Below are 11,072 nucleotides of genomic sequence, written 5' to 3' on the forward strand. Positions count from 1 at the left end.
CATTTGAGGCCTTCTGTGGGTGTGTGTACTGACCCCTTAGTCCCAGCGTTACCCTGGCCCCTCTCTTTTACCTGTTTGTTTGCTTCGCTCATTGGTCTGGGCTGGGCTGTAGTTGTGGGTGCTGTTTGGTCTGGCAGTCTGATATTTCCTCCGCCCTCATCTTCCCCTTCCCCCGACAAGCCTAGTTTAACACCCCTTTGAATAGTAGCCTATATTTATTGCTGCAAGAAATGAGTCCACATGTTAGCAAATGCCACAGTATGTATTGCTAAAAGTACCTGCTCTTTAAGATATAGGAACAAATAAAATAAAATAAAAATGTACAAGGTGGATTGCAGAAGTAAAATATTTTCTTCTAATATTGCATGTCCATGTTTAGTTGTAAGAAACCACTCATTGTAAGCAACAGGATATGGTTTTATTTCCAGTCTCAGTTGTGAAGTCTTCTAGTAAACAAAAATGTCATTTGGTCCGCACTAATCAAAAAATGAATAGTTAATATTACTTGAAAAAGTGATTTACATAATAGCTACCATTATTTTGTCATTATCTTGCAAGTGATATAAGGGGGCAAATTCTGATCCCAATTATACTGGAGTGGCTCCATTAACTTTAGTAGAGTCACTCCAATTTTGAAGTGGCATAATGAAAATCAATAGCTATCCCAGAATGCATGCAAGCACCACATAACAGAACGCATCTCAACAGTTCATCAATTACAGTACCCTGGGCCCACTTACATAGGCCTACTGAGTGGGAACTCTGTTTAAAGCCAATAGGAGTTTTGAATTTGCAACTCAAGAGTGGCTAAGTGAATTAGGAGCCTATATTCAATTATCAAAAGTGATTTGGAGATTCTTGCCCTGGACGGATGTAATATTTGAAGCATTCCAAACGGAGAAAGTACAGATGTGCAGTGCCAGAGAAGCATTTAAAAAACAAGGAACACCTCTGAAGCACTTCCTGAAATGTCTGTACTGTTCCTCTATCCTACAGCATCCCACAGTGATCCAACCCCTGCCCCCTGCAACAGCAGGGTATGGGACAGAGCCACAGAAATCCAATGGGACATCCAGGAGGCTGCAGAGAAGGGTTTCTTGCATGCCCCTCAGCTTCCAGAGGCTCCTGAGGGTGGCCAAAGACACAGGCGAGCATTGTCCATCCTGTCCTCTTCCATTCTTGGGCTGTGGGAAGGGACACGGTGGGGGGGCATGCCAAAGGACCAAGCACCCCCATTATACCCCCTGGCTGGGGAACAGCATCCTGCATGTGATCCTGGTGATCTGAAGCATTCTGGCAAGGGACCTCAGATGGGAATCCTCGCTGAAACACTCCAGGTCTGAAGCACTCCAAATTGGAGCAGATTTCAAAGGTTTCAAATCCACATCTCTCTATTGCCTCTGTCACCTACAGTGTATTGATTTTTAAAGATGCTTTGGCTATTTTCTTCTTTTAAAAACAGTTAAGTACAGGATTCCAAATCCCTTAAGGACCTAAATGGTTTCCTGGTAGGTTTAAGTGCAGAATCCTATTTTACTTTACAGCTGTGTAACTTAGGTACAGTTTCTGATCCTATTCCATGTGCAGCAAGGGCACAAATGTGTCCATATGACTACTGTGTACAGTAGACTTAGCCAGGCCAGTGCAAGGCTTTGTAGGTGCCTAAGTCCTGAAATTTTGGATGACCAAAAAGGGAAGGGGAGGAAGGGGACCTGACACAAACCACATTATGTTTTGGAGGGTTCATGGGGGGTCAGACAGATTTTCTTGTGTTTATTTCACTGACATGACATGTGTGGTCTCACTGGAAAATCAATTATATGTTGTATTTGTCTATGCTGCTTGTATCATTGTACAGAATATATTACATTGTCTCTGTATGTCTTTATGATTTTGGTCATAGTTTAATTAAAGGTTTTGAGGGATGTGAACTTAAGCATAGGGGAAGTAAGCATAACTGTAAAATATTTCTAGCCATTGTGTTGTTAAGCAAAGGGAAACTGCCATCTGAAATCATAGACAAAAAGAGCTGTTATTGGGATGGGCACTGGCACTCACATTACTGTCTGCTTGCATTAGGGAAAAAACCCACATAATAATAAAGGCATCTGAGTGAAATGGCCCATCATCCAGAAGAATACCCTGGATGTCCCAGGGAGACAGCCTAAGAGGGATAGAGACAATGCTGATGGTGAGGAGGGGGCGGTTTTACAGGCTGGCTGTGAGGTGGCCGGATTCATATGAATTTTATCAAGCTTTGGAGGAGTCCAGGTCCTGGCCCATTAGGGCTGAAAAAGTCAGCAGAAAAGCTAATGTCTGGAAGCACTGACCTTGCTCTCATCTGGCTACTACCTATCCCATTAGCCAGAAGAGAGGGTAAGAAATGTTCCTTGTCTTTCTGTCGCCAAACTTATAGTCAGTTTATCTTGCATGATTCCTTTCTCCTACATAATGAATCCTTTTGCTGTTTTCTCCTTATTGATTCCCCGAAGTAAAGCGTGATCTCTGAGCAAATGATATTCCAGGTTAGCACATTCTCTGGAAAGGCGAACCTAAAAATGTCTCTCTCAGCCCAAAAGGAAGCCACCTGGCAAAGCTGGCAGAGATTTGCCTGCTTCAGCTGTAAGATCCCATGTAAGGGCAATGAAGGTAAGGCTTGTTGGGTAAGGAATTATCTCAGGGAAAACCTCACTCTTTTCCTTGGGACAAGCAGCAGGAAACCCAAGGCTTTGGGGGTGCATCACAGACAGGTTTTGGTAGGGCCCACCTTGCTCAGTGAATGGGGACCCAGATTCGAGGCTCCCCTCTGCCTGAGGAGTTTGAATCTGCATGTCTGATTTCCAACCTTTGAAGGGCTGTCTCAGCACAATGTTTTTACCATGAAGACACAGGTTAGCCATTATCCAGCCTCTTCTCTTGAACCTGTTCCACTTCATCTTTCATGTATTATTCCTTGGATATCCTGGAGGGTAGGGTTGCCATATTTCCAGCATAAAAAAAGCAGACAGCTCTGGGGAGGAGGAGTGGGGGAGGGAGGGAGGAAGGCATGAGGGAGGGGGGAGAGAGGGAAAAGGGGTATATGATGGGGAGGGCAGTGATATGCCCATGCACTTCCCCTACCACTCACTCCTAAGTCACAGCCCCAGGCCTGCTGCTGCCTCTCAGCATCTAAGTCAGGTCTTCAGATTCGGTACCTGCCCTCCTTTCACACTTAAGTACAGTCAGTGGCACAGGTTGTCACCATCTTTTGTCCAATAGCCAAATTATTTGGGAAATTGGAAACTTGGTTTTGAAGCCTTCTTCAGTCTAAAGGGATTCAAACCCATGTGTCTCACTTTCTAGGCAAGTAACCTCACCAACAGCTTACATGCCAGCCTTTCTAGAAGCCCTCTCTTACCTACTGTGCAGCCAGGAAGGTAGGATTAATGGAGCCATAGGGAAAATAACTTGGAGCATCACTCTTTCACCCATAGGAAGTCAGTCTTCTGAGCGGTAGGACTCCTGGGTCCAGTCCCCATAGATGTAACACCACAGCCAGGCACCTGGGGCAGCTACAACACACAGGAGCAGTGGCAACTTCTGATTGTCCAATACCCCAATGTGATCACATGGCTGCAGCAGCTTGGGTTTTTTTTTTATATTCTGCTGCACCACCCCAAGTCAACCCCCAGGGCGGCTGCCCAGGTCACCCCATCCTAGTTATACTACCACCAGTCCCTGCTACTAGGCTTATTTCTGTGTCTAATCAGTGGAGGGTCTAATATAAAATGCATAAACATTCTTGGAAACAGGACCTGAAATCCAGAAGGCCTCCTGCCAGAGGAAGACCCTCATCACTTGACTAGTCATGTTCTCTCTGGCATCCTATCCAAACTGTTATGCATTTTATATTGGATAGTGTTCAGTTAAAAGCAGGATTAGCCTTAGCGCTAGGGACTGGGAGCTAGAAATCCCCAATTCTGGTTCAGCGCCCAACTTGTTCTGCTACTGAACTACGTTCTCTTCAGTTTGGTTATCTTGACAACAAAGTAACCTCTATCCAGGGTAACCTATACTCCGGCGGTTAGAGTACTATTTGGCAAGTAGAAGATGTGAGTTTGTTCCCTTCCCAGGGTGAGGATGGACTTTTACTTAGGTCTGCCATGTCCTAGGTGAATGCTGTAACCTGGGCTACTGTGTAAATGCTAGATACCGGCACTGTCATCTGCTAGCAATGATCTGTATCATCTAAGGAGACAGAACGCCAAAAGAGTTTTGTGGCTGCTGAATGGAGTCAATCTTGGGCACTTGCTGCGGTTGTAGGTGCAGCAGGGTTCTTCCTAGGCCCTGCTTAGGCATCTATAAGGTCGATTTGGATTTGGCTTTAATTAAGCTATTTTTGTAAATGCACTTTAAATGAAGTTTGTACTCCAACCTTGCAGTACCATATCAAGGGCCCTTCATTTCCATTGGTTTTACAAGGAGCAATAAGTGTGCAGCCTGTTGCAGGAGCCTAGACTGTGGGCTTTGAACATAATTGAAAATTACGGGCCTTTGTACACACAACAAAATTGGCCCTTTAAAGCGGCTTAATTGCCCTTTTGCACCATTTTAATGGCATTGCTTTAAAGTGTATTCCGCTTTAAATATGTGAACAATCCAGGTGTTAAGAGCTCCAGAAGCCACCAAAAATTACCCTGTAACAAGGTCCTAAAGTGCTTTGCAAAAATGAATATTACTAATACATGAGGCAGGGCTAAAGAATAAGATTGTCTCTCTTCCCCCCCTCTCTTTCCCATCTGCGACAGCAGACAAAGAGGGTATGTTTTTAATATCTATATTTCCCTCCGTGAACACATTTTAATCTGGGCTTCCAAAATCACCTTCAATTAACTGGTGGAAAAAAACCACTTGTGTTCGTTTTGTGGGGAGGGCAGTTGGAGAAATCTGTCTCATTTTCACTCATCCTTATCAAGCCTCTACCCTTAGACTGGGGACAAGCTCAGGTTGGAGAAAATAGCTGTTCCTTACGTATGATAAGTATAATTACCCTTTTATTAAAAATCAAGATAATCTCAGTTTATCATAAAACCCATCGTTAATGAATACCTTTAAGTTCCTCTGAACAGCCAGCATCAGACAAATTATTCCTTCTGACTGTTTGATGGCCTCCAGTAATGCTTAAGAAAAATTGTTTTCCATTCCACTGAACTGTAAAATAAACAAAACAAGCCCTTTGCAAAATTTTCTAAAAGCCAAGGGGTCTCAGTGAATGAACTTCAAATAGCTGCTTTGCTCATCACACACACAGTCCATGATATGGCCATGCTTAGAAATGGCCTCACCCATGTGGGGTGCTATTTTATTTCAAATAATAAATACGATATATAAATAATAAATTGGCAAAGAAGCGAAACATAAATCATTCCCTAAATCCAACACTTTTTCAATGTCATTTTCTAGATACAGAGAAGTTATATAACCGAATCAGTTTTATCGTTTACAGTGAACATTATGTTTTCCTGTACTTTTCAGCTTTCTTTCATTCTTTCAATGAAAGAGACTCTCACACTCTTTCAGTATTAGCCTCGAGACATAGCTGAGCTATTCATTTAATAAAGAAAGCAAGACCCCAGGTGGCTAGCATGAAAGATTTGCCGACAGATCCCTAAGAAAACGTGAAAATGTGATATTATTCATTTTGTATTTTATTTTTAATGAAAATATTGACACCTCTCAGTATCATCACATCCCATACTTAAGTTTAACTCCCTTCTTTGGATATGGAATATTTTGAACATTTTGTCTTGCATGCTAATAAAATGTTGACGGTATAGCAATATTACAAGGTTCTTTTAGTTACTGCATCTCTTGCACGGCACCTAATCTTATTATTACTATTTTCTGATCTCTTACCTTTTATCTGTCACCAGAAAACCAGAAAACAAAATAGTTATGGTATCTGTTCTTCTGCAATTTCCATTAGGAGATAATTTACAGTTTCCCAATAGAATTTCACAAGCCTCTCTAAGCAGTTTGTTCTTTAAAAGACATTTCTTCATATAACATAGAATTAGCACTAAACCTTTCATATAAGCTTTCACTTTTTTCCCCTCCTGTTTTGTCAAGGATCATCAGAAAATAGGGCTGAAAGGGACCTCAGGAGGTTATCTGTTCCAGCTTCCTTCTTCAAGGCAAGATCATCCCTGACTGAACTGTTAAGGATGTTATCTCTGCTGATAAAATCAATGAAGATGAAATCGGTGGGAGTTAGGCACCTAACTTCTTGAGGTATTTTTAAAAGCTCATTAGATACCTATCTGCATCTTGACATATCTTATCTAGACAGCCCATCTTCCAATATGACTCAAACGCTGGGGGGAAAAAATCCAATTATTTGGGGAGTGGTAATTAGGCATTAGTAGAGAAAGAGAAGGGAGAAATATACCTTTCCCCATAATACGCATGAGTTAATAGTGGAAAGATTTATTAGCAAGTCATTGTTATATCAGACTCAGATTTTAATGGACTTGGAAGTTATTCTTTGGTTATCCATTTCCCACCACCGTGGCTGTGTGTTTAAGATGACAACACTGCTGATGAGGTTGATAGTGATACCAATTTCCAGTGGCTTTAGTGCAAACCAGCCATTGGCTTCAGTGGGGTTTGAACTGATGGGGCAATTTCTCCTTCTTTTCCCAACATCGAGCTTCACTTTACTAATCCATTTTCTGAGTAAAAGAATTATGGCAATTGCCACAATCAAACCCTGTTTGTTGAATAACTATCATAATATCTTGGCCCTACATGACCTGGATTGTGATCTATGGAAGAGAATAAAAGAGTTAAGACCTTCTATTGTGTCTCTGCACCAGATGTCAAGACCCGATGTGCCACTACAACAGGTGGGCACGAAGAAGCAGACTACATTATGTCAGCCTTTCTTGTTAGTTGAGGTTAGCAATGACATACCACATGGACATAGACACAGGGGAATGGAAGGAACTGCTATTCTTGGAGCAGATTACACATCCACATCACAGAGGTGCCTTCTACTTGCTAGGGATTATGCAAGGTACGGTTGTTTTATTATATTCTATTAGAAAAAGTCAAGCGCAGTGTTGTCTGATCACATTTGGATGCTGAGAGGTGGGACTTTGGGAAGAAACGTTTCAAACTGTTACACATTCCTATTTGAATAATAGCAAATTGATGCCTCTTGTGTTCCTCTGAAGCCCTTTACATTTCTGATTATTTGAGTGGACTTCCAACCTGTTCTGGGCATTGGAAGGAACTGAAGTAATTATCATCAAATTAAAATCTTCCACATCAAATCCATACAACCTGACTCTGGCAGCATTGTCTTTAAACCTGCAAATAAAACTATGTTCAGAAAAACCTACTATTACTTGCTTAATGGCTAAAATACCAGTCTGCAAGCATCAAGAGCTCTCTATCATTTAATGTTAACTTTACTGGGAACTCTAGAAAAATCTGGTACCTACAGACAAAAGACCCGATTCACACTGCTTGGTGCAAAACGTATGAATGCATTAGGTTGCCACAGGAAGCACTAGAATTTTTACATACTTTTAAAACTGAGGCCATTTCTACAGAACTGCAATTGGCACTGTGCCACAAGAAAAGACCTTTAAGTTGAAAAATGCTATTAAATATTGTTCTTCTGATACTCCTAATGCAGTTAGCATCACACCTTAAATGCTAATCGCTGTTGAGCAGAGTGTGGGGCCGATTACTAACTGAACTGACATCTTAGGCACCTTTGTCTAGTGAGCCTCCAATGGAAAATATACAAATTTCCATTATTTTTAAATGAGTCATATAAGGGATTTTTTGTTCTGATTTTTTTCTTTTTTTTTTTTTAAACATATAAAGTATTACCTGCTCCTTACTGACTCAATTCCTTGGAGGATATCAGTGATATTCACTTTGAACATGGCTGTCTACCATGAGACAGGGATTAATTTGCTTTATTTTTTTTTTTATATTTTCACTAACTATATTCAACCAGTGTTCAATCATATGCACTATCTGGATGTGAGTGTCTGATGTTGGTTTGGACTAATAAAATTCTAAGTCAGTAATGCTCAACCTACAGCACATGGGCCACATTCAGCTCCCCCTGCCCCTAGGTGATTGGATCCAGCCTGAAGCATGAGACATTAGCAGCAAGAAGCTATGTCTGGTACATCCCCTTCCCTTCCTCATGCTATGACAAGGCCCTACTGAATTCATGGCAGAAGCGGGGTGAACTGCAGCTCTTGCAGGTTCCCCAGTGCATCTCCCTCCCCCTCCTGCTGATTGCGGGGGGTGGGGAGCGGCGCTTGCAGCTCATTTCTGATCAGCTGGGACATAAAAATCATGGTTTTAAACATGGTGCCATTTTTGCCTTCTTGCTGCTCAGCAACAAGTAGTGGAGCTGCCAGGGCCAATCAGACAATCAGCAACGGGAGGCAAAAATAATACCATAATTAAAACTGAAGTTTTCACCTCCCTGTCAATCAACAGCAAGCTGCAAGTGAGGCCCCTCATTCAATCCAATGGTGGGGGATGTGCAGGGGAACCTGGAAGATTAAAGAAGCAGCAGCTTCTTCCATGAATTCAGTAGGGCTCTAGCCATGACCCTGATCAACTTCATGGTTGGAGATAAGCTATCTTCCTCTCTCCCTCTGCCCACCTCTTTCCCTCTCCTCCAATGATACTGGTAACTACATACCACCCACTTTTTCTCCCTCTCCCCATCCTCTACCAGAGAGGAGTAGTGGCCCTCCATGCAGTAGTGTCACAAATACCTGGCCTGCCACTCAAATGGTTGGGATCCACTGTTCTAAGTCATTAAAGGCTGGGTACATATGGCAAACACTGCATTGTTTAAATCACAGCTGACATTGGCTTCAGGTCAGGTATCTCTGCTAATCAGGATATGCAAAAGGCTGCTGTAGACTAGGCTTGCTCTATGAGAGCCCTGTGAATTTGGAATTAACTCCTCTCCTTGGTTTTTCTTTCCTGGTAATCCCTTTCAGTCAAGGAGGATTGTCTTCCATGATTGTCTTATCTGCGGATCTGAAGATGCCTAGGATTGACAGACTGTTAGGGTGGATGAATCCAGATCTTTGATCTTGTCTGCAACACACTGTTTCTGCTGCTCCTATTTTTCATCTCCTGTTCTTTTTGTAAGGGTTAAAAGTACTGAGATCCTTGCAGCAGATTCTTCTTCCATTTGCGGTGGTCCTGGATGATAATCTCCCAAAAATTGATGTCAGTGTTCCTTTTCTTTTTTTTTTTTTCAAATTGGCCTTGAAGACTTCCTTGGAGCACTTTCTGTGCCCTCCTCTTGAACATATACCTTGACTGAACTGGGAGAATTAAACTTGCTTTGGGAGTCTGGAGTCAGATATTTGGATGACATGGCCAGCCCAGCAAACTTGATGTCAGATGATCATTGTCTCAATGATCATGGTGTTTGCTTCTGACAAGATGTTAATGTTAATGCATCCAGGACATTGCAGAGAAGATCCCAAAGCTCCTCCAGCCCACAGATCACTATCCCATGCTCCTTATTCATGTGGGCACTGATGACATGGCTCGGAGCACTCCCAGCCAGGTCATGAGGTGCTACAGGGATTTGGGAGCGGGGCTAAAAGGTCTGGGGGCACAAGTGGTGTTCTCATCGATCCTCCCAGTCTCAGGCTATGGGCTGAGGAGGGAGAGGAGGATCCACATAGTCAACCAAAGACTGCGGCGCTGGTGTCATCAGGAAAGCTTTAGCTTCCATGACCACAGCCCGCTCTTTGGTGAGAGAGGCAACTCTCTCCCCTGGGGAGGAGGCTCTTCTCAGCCAGACTGGCTGACCTGCTCCACCGGGCTTTAAACTAAGCTCATTGGGGGACGGGGGGACTACTGCCACTGCTGGCCCACTAAGGAACCCTTGCAAAGCCAGCAGGCCAAGGCACTTGAGGGAGCCCACCCCTGCCCCAGACCTGGCACAATCTGTGGGCAAGGCAAGAGCCCCTAAGGGCACATTTGCCTGCCTGTACACAAATGCCAGGAGCTTGGGGAATAAGCAGGAGGAGCTCATCCTCCTACTCAATGCAAATAATTATGATGTCATAGGGATAATGGAGACCTGGTGGGACTCCACCCATGGTTGGACCTCAGGTATAAATGGCTATACCCTGTACAGGAGAGAGTGAGTAGATAAAAGGGGCAGGGGGTTAGCTCTCTATGTTAAGGAAAGCTACATATCCCTGCAAGCTGATATTGGCAACCAGGGTGGACGACTGGAGACCCTCTGGTTTAAAATCCATGGGGAACATGACATAGGGAACACAACAGTGGGAGTCTACTACAGACCTCCCACCCAAAGTCCTGAGCTTGACCAGGAGTTTGCCCAGGAACTGGCTCAGGCTGCATGCTCCAGGACCATGGTTGTCACGGGCAGTTGCAAAGCTTCCTCTCATGCGTGGATGACCTCTACCTGACTCAAGAAGTCTATGGGCCAACCAGAAGCATAGCACTGCTCGACTTCATACTGGCTACAGGGGATGACCTAATTGGCAACCTAGTGATTGATGGGAAATTGGGTGACAGCAACCACGAGCTGATCACCTTCCCCATCCACTGTAAAGCTGGCAAGTCAGTCAGCAACTCGGAAGTCCTTGACTTCAGGAAAGCTGACTTTGACAAGCTCAGAAGGCTTGTCATTGAGGCCCTAAGGGACCATGTCCCCATGGGAATGGGGAGTTCAAGAAGAGTGGTTGCTCCTCAAGGGAGCGATCCTCAATGCACAAGCTAAGTCTATTCCATCTTGAAGCAAAGGCAGCAAGAGGACACAGAAGCCCCCCTGGCTCTCCAGGGACCTAGCAGACCTCCTGAGGCTAAAAAGAAAGGCCTACAAAGGATGAAAGATGGGATTTATCTCCAAGGAGGATTATTCTGCACTGGTCCAGTCCTGCAGGGAGCAAACCAGGAAAGCCAAGGCTGCAACTGAACTCCAACTAGCTTTGACCATCAAGGACAATAAAAAGTCCTTTTTCAGATATATGGGGAGCCGGAGGAAAAGCAAGGGCAAT

This window comes from Crocodylus porosus, unplaced genomic scaffold, assembly GCF_001723895.1.
Source record: "Crocodylus porosus isolate Cpor-Errol unplaced genomic scaffold, CroPor_comp1, whole genome shotgun sequence".
Classification (NCBI taxonomy): Eukaryota; Metazoa; Chordata; order Crocodylia; family Crocodylidae; genus Crocodylus; species Crocodylus porosus.